Below are 11,075 nucleotides of genomic sequence, written 5' to 3'. Positions count from 1 at the left end.
CTTGGTTAAATTCTAACATGCTAGGAAACCTCCTGATTTACACAGCATGCTGAGGTGGTGGTGATAAAGATTCATTTGCCAATAAAATAATGCATGCAGTGCTATAACTAACAAGCCAGCAAACAAACAAAAAAAAAAAAACCAAAAAATAAAACAAAAAAACCCCATCACATCACACACACACAACCAGCACACGGCCCATATTAGCACTAGGGAAAAAGGCTGCTGAAGTTGCTTAGAGCTTTTTTGGACTGCTGCAAGCCAAGTTGGAGGCCTGAGATCCTATGTTCTACGTTCTGAACAGTCACCTATTTGGGAAAAGGAAGCTGTCTATTTAAAATGGGGATGACAAGAGATGGAGAGGGGCAGAGCTCAGGACTCTGCTTCTGCAAAGGAGAAGTCAAAAATTCATGGGAGTTTAAAGGGAAAAATGGAACTAGAACCCTGTGGTCTTAACAGAGGGACATGAACTGGGAATACAGGACAGTAAACACTGGAAGAGGGAAAGAAGCTACAAGGAGGCTAAGAGCTGGTGTGTAGGCAGAAAAACAGATTGCACATGGATCTGAAGGAGGACAGATACTGTTTTTTGCTGCTGAGTAATCCTGAAGTCACTTGTCCACAGAGGTACCCTTCTCAGTGGTACAAACGTTTTAGACATATGGATAAAGGATGACAGGTCTAAGAATAAGGAAGAGAGAAGAGCGACTTTCCACATGCTTGGGCTATCCGCACTAAGAATCAAAGCCTTTAACCTGGTACAGAATCCTACAAGCCCTTCCAGGATGCTTTGGCTGAAGATGAAGATCTCTCACATTCCCCAGTGAGATATCCCCCATGCTCAGCTCACAAGCTGGAAATGAAGGGAGAAAGAAAAAAAAAGTGTRTAAGTAAAGCAAACACAATGAATTATATGCTAAAAAGATCAAATTCCTTCTTAGAAAACAAAGAAAACACTAAAGCATTAAGGAAGCTAAGACTTTTCTGGGTTTGATTTTGAGCACTTCTGATGAAAGTTGGTGAAAGCCAGGCTACGCACTCAGCCTGAACCCTCTCTTGGGTCCCTTCTCAGGTTGAGGACTCAGTGACCACCGAATTCACTTGTTTGCAGCAGCCTTTACACATACCTACCCCTGACAATAGTTCAGGGGTATGGAGTTCAAGATTTAAGCAGCAACACAAAAAGATACTAAAGAAAGCAAAAGTGTGAGTCTATACATATTGAAAAGCCAGCACATTTTATTCTAAACAGTTCTATATTTGAAACATTAAAAGAAATTGAAATACAGGCAAAACAGAGGCAGATGAGCTCACAGGCAGTATCACGGATAAATGGCTACAGAAAAGATGAGATGGAGGAGATGTGAAAAAATGAAAATGAGAATGGGTGCAAAGTGCTTCCGCAGCTTGACAGGGACTACAAAGGCAGGTAGTTAACTGAATGTGCTGGCAGAATTATAATTTTGCATATGAGGCCAGCAAAAGATTTTTACAAAAAAGGTTCTAATTATGTCTTAACAAATGTATTGTTCTGCAAATCTATTTTCATCATTTTAGAGTTTCACATCACTTAGAATTTCACTACTGCAGTGTTCAGATGAAAAGCTATTTGATTCACACACAAAAAAATTAATAATAATAATAAAAGCTTCTTCCCCCAAAACACAACAGTGGAGAGCTATTTAAAAGGCTCAGCTAACTCTCTAGGGGAAGTTTCAAATAGGCCTGACAGCCTGGACACTTAACTCCCTCTCCAGTCTCTAGGAAGAGGCCATGTAGGCATTTTTCAAAAGCTCTTGTAAACCCTCCCTGAATTCTCTACCACTGGAATATTCACAATCCAGCATCTTTTATTTTAAGGTCCCCCTATTACTTAGGGCCAGGAAACACAGTGAAGAACTGTATTTACTAAGAAATGCAGTTTGCACAATGACCATGCCTGACATTTTAGTATTTTATTCAATATTCACTATTACAGGTTCTTCAGTTTATGCACATCAACATTCAAGTTTCAGATCTGAATGCCACATACTCCTAACACCACGACTCCTTTTGGTCAACTGAGGGAAGTGTTATCCAGGAGGATACGCATGGAGCAGGGAAGGAAGCCAACAGCAAAATACAGGCAAAGAAGTGTAAAGGAATTATCTTCCCTCCCTGAGCAAGGARAAGTGCTTATTAATCAGCCATTTCAACATCTAGCATAATACAGCACTAAAGTAAAAATTAAAACRGAGATTCACAAAGGTGCTTAGACTACCTTATATGAACAATCACACATTATCAGATAGACTTCACTTTTCAGAAGTTTCAACTGGAATCTCATGATCTCACGCCAAATGATTTTCCRAGTAGAAATACCCTTTACCTTTTCAACATATATACAGAACTGGCCACATGTTTAAAAAAAAAATGCAGAAAATGACCTGGAGGTGCTGGTGGGCTACAGACTGATCACGGGCCAGCAATGTGGCCCTGGGGCCAAGAAGGCTGCATTAGGAAGAGCATTGCCAGAAGGTCGAGTAAGACATCCTYGTCCTGTGCCCAGTCCTGGCGAGGCCACACCTGGAGCGCCGTGTCCACTGCTGAGCTCCTCAGCACAAGAGGCACATGGAGCTACTGCAGCAACTGCAGCAGAGGGCTGCTAAGAGGATTAAGGGACTGGAGCATCTCTRTTATGAGGAAAGGCAGAGAAAGATGCATCTGTTCCGCCTGGAGAAGACCAATGCAGGATCTTATCAACATGCACAAGTATCTGAAGAGAAGGTGTAGAGAGGATGGGACCAAATTCTTTTCAGGGTGCCCAACAACAGAACAAGAGGCAATGGGCACAAACTGAAAAAGAGCAAGTTCCATCTGAACATGAGGAAAAGCTTTTTTACTGTGTGACTGACCAATGGGACAGGTTGCCCAGAGAGGTTATGGAGCCTCCATCCTTGGAGATATTCGATAGCCATCTGAACACAATGGTAGGCAACATGCTGTAGGTGACTCTGCTTGAGCAGGGGATTAGACTAGATCATCTTTAGAGGTCCCTTCCAACCTCAACTTTCTGTGATTCTACAAATTTGGAAGAGATGGAAAAAGCATGGGGTATTTACATCAATTACTGGTCTCAACTAGAACTGCTTAGCCTTTATATCCACACTAGAGTTTTTTTTCCCTTGCTTCAGCTTATGAACTAACGGTATTTAAAGGGTGCAAAGGAAGGAGGGGAGGGAAGGGGGAGGAGGGCAGGGGGAAGGGAAAAAAAAAAAAAAAAAAAAGCACACACACAAAAAACCCCCACAACCTTAAACAAGTTTGCTGCACTAAGATCCTGAGATGCCGCCTTCCTAAAGGAACCACACGCTGCAGATGGAGAGTCCGTTCCCTCAAGTGCTTTCATCAAGTTGATGGTCCACAGTTACAGCTCAACAGAAGAGTTCACTTTTGACTTACAATATTGTTAGAGYCTGTCTACACACCCACAAATCTCATTCTCCATTATCTTGTTCCAAGAAGAAAACAAAAATATTGTTGTAGTGAATCATTTTGTGCTGAAGAACTGAAGACTAGTTTTAGATTTATAGATTTAAACTTCCACAGGTATTCTGCAAAGTTGGAAGGAATGTAGGCTTAAGTTTATATGGGAACAGAGTTAAGTAGTCCATGAAATATAATACTTCATAAAATTCTTTGTTATAAATTAATCTCTAAAGGTAATAATTCAAGTGAGCAAGACGTTGGCTTTAAAAAAAACCCCTTCTATATTTGCCTTTCTATTGCTATTAATCTTTAACTCATTATCCCCTTCAAATAGATTTATCTAGGCCCTTTGGGAACAGAGGTTGGAGACTATCTTTAATGACACTCAGATCAAAATTGAATCTAGCATGGAATCATTATTGCTGACCTAAAGTCTTTTTACACCAAGTTTAGAAAAAGATGTAAGACTTTCAATATTACTGATGGCTGTTATTTTTTTCAGCCTTCTTTCTGATAGTTCCTTTCTTTGAGCAAAATCTGAACCAGTAACTGCCTGCCAAGATTAATTTGATTTCTTTCAATTTAATATGTCTATGCATTCAAGCAAAAAGCACTATGAAAAAAATGAGTAATTCACATTGTAATTGTTCATTGGACTTTCAGAGATTTAGAGTAGCATCACCATCATATGCTAATATGTAATCAGAGATAAGCTGTGGCATACACAGAGCACTTAAAGTCAGTACACTCAAAAACTACTGTGAATAATAAGGATAATCAACATTTTGCCTCACATTTTTGCCCACATTTGACTGCAAGACACTCATTCATTTTCCCCTTCCTCCACATACAACAAAATGTTTGCCTTCAGGAAACAAAGAACCTTTCAAAGAAGACTTATCGGACGCCCTTTAGTCATGCAAGAGAGGAGCGCGCACCAGCATGTCAGTAAATATTATCTCAAAGTAAACACCTCACACAAACGTACTGAGTATACTTCACTTCTGCTTTACAATTGGTTCTGAACATAGAGGTTCATTTGCTGCCTTCTCAACAAACATTAGGCTGCAGTCAGAGACAGACGTAGCACTTACCACCACCAGCCTCATCCAGGCTGGGACAAAAATGGACGAGAGCTCTGGAATGGAACTCTCTAGCRAGCAAGTCTATCCTCAGCTCACTCTACACTGACGTATGTGTGCTTAATTTATATATTTTTAAAAGCCTTCACATTTCAAGAAGGAGGAAAAGTTTCAGTTCCAAATTGGACTTTCCATTTTGCAGTGAATGGTTTACTCTGTCATCTCCTCCCTTCCTTTCTGCTAATTTTGCACTGTTGCAGTCAGGAATTTTTCCAGTCTTGCCACCAGGGAACTCTGAAGATTTTTATCATCCTAAAATAGTGTAGGTCCTTAATAAGTATCAAGTGCTGATTGACTTGCCATTTTTATAGAAATAATTACTTTACAATTTGTACAAATACTAGCCATGCTAAATAAGGGAAGCTAGCATTACTTACTTCTCATTGCATCAATATTTCAATCAAATGCAGACCTTGTCTTGCAGACGTTGTTGTGCTATTCCTTTAATGCCTATCCCTGTGTATTGTGTTATTCCTTTAATGCCATCAGCTCGCTGAAAGATTCATCAAATAGGAATCAGATATATCTGTCCTCTTTCTTTCAAAATGCAATCTCTCTTAACCTCCCACTGTACATAAATAAAGCAAGATCTGTCTTACACAGATAATGATTGGTTGAATAATGTTTGGCTGAATTTCTACCTACACGCATACTAAGTTAACATCAGCTAACTCAAATTCTGGCAACAACTTTTCAAATTCAGCAATGTGACCACCAGTCAGGACGAATCCTGGAACTAAGCAATAAACAGAATGAAGTTAAGCCAAGCAACACTGGAAAAAGCAATATGTTTGTTGCCAGTTCCATCATTTATTGCAGTTATAGAATATGGCATACAGTATTATGTTTAAAAACATCTGTGTTCACTGTGATGGTATTAGTACTTTTCTATGTTAGGAGTTTTAGTGCTGAAACACTGAGCAGGAACGGAGCCTGCCTTTAACTTCTGATACATGCACGGCCACCTGCAGAGCATCTGGGGCCAGACAGTATCCTTGAGCACATGCACRAAGGAGAACGTGCTCCCGAGCACCAAGAGGGAAACCAGAAGAACAGACTGATGGAACAAATGTCACTTTGAATCAACAGTGAACAAAAAAAGCTCTGCAGACTTGGGTTAGATGGATCCGTATAAAATTAGGAGACAGCATCTTCCTAAAGAACAAAGAAGTGTAAGAAGCACAGAGAGAACAATACCTGCTCARCAGCAAAGACACTATCAACTTCACTACCAGGTAACTACACTCCACAGAAGCGTAAGCTTATGACATCGGAAGATGTCAAGAAGCAGAACAGAGTGCTTCCATAAGCAACTAACTTGGCCAAGTAATTATCAGAAAGAGCCTGAATGACAAGCAGCTACAAAAACCTTTGGGAGATGAAGAATACTTCTTTTTTTTCCACCCCCAGTTACTAAATAAAGTGAATTTCCACAGAGAGATACTGAAGGACATACCCTCTACAACTAAGTCTCTGAGCAGAGTCTCTTTACTATCTTGCATTTTCCAGCCAAGTATAATCACAGCTCAGCCTCTATGCACAATAGAATGAGACCACAAAAGGAATAATAAAGTGGAATTGTTACTCAAGGACAATTTTTCAAAGAGATCAATATGACTGCTAAAAAAAGACAAGGAAAGCATTAAAAATACAGATGCTTGTCTCTCTATAAAATGCATTTGATACTCGTTCAAAAAACTGCAGATTTTTTTTTTCACATTTATTCTCCAGTAATATTTAGGAGACAATAATGTATTTGGGGGACCCTAATATGAGAAACAAGAGGGTGGTCATGTAGTTGTTTAGTCCTCAAAGATACTTAACCAATTTAAAAATAGTCCTAACATAATGCAAGGAATCCCCTTAATTAGTTAAGGCCAAAAGCACAGCATGGGAGGAACGCTTCATGCCCTTTCCYATGCTGCACACGCAGAGAACAACTAGCTTTGCCAAAGTTTTAGAGGGTTAAGCCAGGCATAGAAACCCAGCTTATTTTTACTCACAACTTTTCACACACTGTACACATAGCTAGTAGAGCCAAGCACTGTCCAAAATACTCTTTTATGAGAAAAGCCAACATRAGGGTCATTCCTGAATCCATATCTTTCCTACTTAGATAGAGATTAGCTACACATGAAAGCAAAGCCAGAGGATTACCTCTTTCTCCATTTGATAGGGCCCCCTTTTTTACCTCTCACCTTCAGGCTGCTTCTCCTTTCCAGGTCAGTAGTTAGGAAATCCTACTTGCACCTTGAAATGATACACCTCCACCCCATTACAGGAAACCATGTAACACTGAACCATTCCTTCTCATCCTTCATCACTCCCAAAGGAAAGCCCTACCATCCCAGCACACACGTGCGCACACACATAAACTCTTTCTTACTTGTTCCAGCTCTTCAGAAAAGGCAGCTCCAGAGCCCTTCCACAACAGCCAACTCCAGCAACTAGGGACCACCCTTTCTGTCATCTGTTTCTAATAAGCTGCACAGCAACAGCGGGGAAATAGTTAGGCTGTACCATAGAGTAACAAGAAACTCCATAATGATCTAAAATCCAGCTCATTTTATTAGTTTGTATTGTCCAAGGCAGTGTTTACAGACATGAATTTCCTCAAAATTTTCTTAWAACATACTGTTTCATTCTTCATTTCTTCTGAGAAGTGCTTCCCCAAGGCATTCTGCCAGCTCAGAAGAGTAGGTGGTAGGAGAGTAAAGACTCCTTGACCCAAGCCCATCCTCTGCGGTTTCCTCAAGGAAAGCTGACATCATTCAGTGGGAAGCAGGTACTTCCACTGACTCCACATCCTGTCTGCGTTATGAAACTGTGACCAGACCAAAAAAGATCAGGAAGACAGTGGAAAGAAGGTAAAAAGTTAGAGAGGTTTTTTTCTTTTTTTTTTTTTTTTTGATATTATTATTTTTCAGTAGTTGCAGCCAGTACTGAAAATAAAAGCAACAATCCTATCAGGATTATTGATAGAAGAAGCATTAAGGCGTTTATTGTTGACAAGGTGAGGGCTTTTCGGTTTTTACCCTTTTTTTGTCACACAACATAAAAGAAATGAAGGTATTAACTTCTCTGATGTGTTGATTAGTTTTGACCATAAAGACAAAAGCAGGAAACTGCATCATTGATTTTATTAAGTAATTTTAGAAACCTTTTAGTGCTACATAAAATAGCATAACTGTTCTACCGAGGCAAAGGTGTAAGAACTAATCTTTGTATTTACTGGAAGCAAAAAAGCATTCTTGGAGTTCCATTTGATGCCTAAAAGCATGATAACTGATGCTGAGGCTGAGTACTGTCCCTAATGTAYATCTCAACCAACTCTGCGAGACTTAGTTTGAAGACTACAGCTATGGAGCAAAGATTTGGAGCAACTTTGGAGCAAAGATTCATGCCTGTATAAATAACTGAAAACATAAACACAGCCACAGAAGAGCGAAGCCTGGTATTTAGTGGCTCTGCGCAACACGGCTGTACCCCTTGCACCTTCTGGAAGATGGGGCAGGTTCTGACCACACCACTTGCAAGCAGGATGCACAGARCAATAGGCAGTTCCTCCTAGTGCAGTCCTGCATCTTGGGGGACTGCAAACAACATCTGCAAGGGTGAGTTTTGTGAGAAGGGTGACAGATCCTTCTCACGAAACTCACAGGAGCTCTCAGGAGTTCTACTTCGCTGGCAAATCTCCAGCCAGAATTTCTTGTCTGCTAATAAATATATTAACCAGAATTACTTTTCATGTAAGGAAACATTCTAGACTCAAAAATCAAGATAACAACAATCAAAAAAAAAAAGACATCAAAAAAAGATACTGTTTAAAAAAGAGCAAGATAACAAAACAACAGACAAAAAAGAGTTCTCATATATTACAAGTCAAGCAGGCTTCCTTTTTCAGAGTTTGAACACCATATATTAGCTATATTCTAAAGTCTTTCTCCTGTGTACTTTAAAAAAATCAGCATCTCTGACATCTTACACACTTAATGCATTTAATCTTACAAATATAATGCATTTAATGTCACACACAGTATCATTRTTATAATTACTAATATTACTGACATTATTAGTAATAGTTAAAATTAAATTTTACCTTCCAACTCAACAAGAAAATCTCAAAGGTATAGCTTACAGTTAAGACCAGGTAATTGCAGAAGAGACTTGCATGAGAAGTGTTTCACCTCAAAATTTTAGTCCAATGAGCTACAAACGTGGCATGTGAAGGGGTCCTCCGACTGCCTTCTGCAGGCAGTGCCTCTTATTGCCCTTTCTTCCAAGAATTTTCAGGTATTTGACTTTAGCTTTCTAAGGCTACCTGCATCTTGGTAAGGTTCCCACCACTGTGCAATCAAACTCTTRTCCTCTCTTTCCTGGCACTGATGCCAACCACCAAGGCTTTCTTGCCTTATTATAAAGCACTGCTGGCAGAGCCATCATCTAGTTGACTGCTGACTCCCTCACACCCCTTCACAATCCCCATTGTTTTGCTCCAACTTCTCATACTTAAATCTATTAGTCCCTTCAATAGTTAGCCCTACTATGTCCATCAGATCTACTTTTTAGCAGTACACTCTTCTTCATTTAGTCAACACCTCAGAGGCTTGCTTATCCCATCTCAAAACTCATCATGTGCCATAGTGTCAKTAACCCACTGACAGCAGAGCACAGGACTGTTCCTGCCTGACCAAGACTAGCTTGCCACTGTCCCTCTCAGTCCCTAGCTTTGTTCTCCACTTTGCTATTAGTTTTCAGCTGGTAAGGCCATCTGTTGGGCTACACAGCATGTTAGATAAAAAGACCCTAGATTCACTGCCTGTCATTGTTGCTGCTGTGCAAATATTAAGTAACAATGAAATTCTTGAAATAACTCCCTGCTACTGAAGATGAAGACGTGGTGAAGTTATATTTGAGATCAGGGTAACACCATGAATATGAAAGATACACATATACATCTTCTGACCCCAGTTTATACTGTCTTAGAGACTCTGTAAACCTAATGCATGGCAAGTAATGGAAAAAAGTGCTTATATATGTGTCTGTATATATATGCACATATGCAAATACCTATTTCTAATTAATTCATATTTTATGCATGATTATGCCTCACTCCACACTCTTCTTTATGCTATTTGTATCTTCATGTGTAACAGATTCAAGCAGCTTCAGTCCCAGTAGTTCTATTAGTTTTTATCTCCTAACATTTTCTAAAAGTGTCTCCTGATAGCTAGTATAAATAAAAGCAGCATTTTACAGGAACAACAGATTTACAACTTTAATAAGACTGCTTCTTTCCTGCATGAGAGTCTACAGTGCATAATAAATCAGGTTAAGCAACCTACTTATCAAATCTGAAGCCAAACACATTTTTTGAAGAAAACTTTAATTCTCTAAAGAACTTTGCACTTAGTTTCAAGATGTTAAATTATGGATATGAAAAATCAATTCCTTTTCCAGTTCAGGCAATGTCATACAGTCATGTTGTATATAACAAYAGCTAAGGCAGCTTTTCTCTTTTATTAATTTCATGACCCTTTAGAATTGCATTACCCACCTTTCATTCTTAAGAATGCAGACAGTCATTAGGGTCAGCCATGCAGCTTCTATGGACTTCAGAAGGGAATAAAAGATTGGTCCATAAATAGGCTGTCAAAGCAGACAAAGAAAAGAATTTAATAGACCAACAAATTGCTTTTTTTTTAGCTAATGTTTTTAAACTAACAAAGATCTTTAAGGGACTGAAGTATCTATCGTATGAGGAAAGACTAAGCGAACTGGGCCTGTTTAGCCTAGAGAAGATTGAGAGGGGATCTGATCAATATGTGTAAGTACCTGAGGGGAGAATGCAGGGAGGATGGGGCCAGACCCCTCCCCCTGGTGGCCAGTGATAGGACAAGATGTAATGGTACAAGTSGAAACACAGGCAGTTCCATCTGCATGTGAGGATCTTCTTCTTCTTCTTCACTGTGAGGGTGACAGAGCCCTGGAACAGGCTGCCCAGAGAGGCTATAGGGTTTCCTTCTCTGGAGGTCTTCCAAACCCACCTGGATGTCGCCCTGTGCCCYGTGCTCTGGGTGTCCCTGCTGGAGCAGGGSGGTTGGACTAGGTGATCTGTAAAGGTCCCTTCCAACCTTAACCGTTCTGTGATGCTGTGAAATAAAATGCAATTAATTCTGTTCTGATAATAAACAGTTTCCTTAAYGAATCTGAGATAGAAGAATACATTCCACCGAAAGAATTTACAGAAGATTCTCAAATAATCTTGAGAGGAAAACTGAGAGTGTATCACAACAGGTCCTCACAACTAAAAACATTTCTAGCCCCTGAACTTAGAAGTGAACATCTCCACACATGCTTTTTTATTATTATTTCTTTTTTACACTTTTGTCTCAGTCTAAGTGATTTTATCAGTTTCCATCCCTATTGTTTCCAGAAGGTATCTTGGGCCCAACACAGGATAAA

Source organism: Nothoprocta perdicaria, unplaced genomic scaffold (genome assembly GCF_003342845.1).
Source record: "Nothoprocta perdicaria isolate Ctin4 unplaced genomic scaffold, notPer1 scaffold_383, whole genome shotgun sequence".
Classification (NCBI taxonomy): Eukaryota; Metazoa; Chordata; class Aves; order Tinamiformes; family Tinamidae; genus Nothoprocta; species Nothoprocta perdicaria.
Note: the sequence above shows the minus strand (reverse complement) of the source record.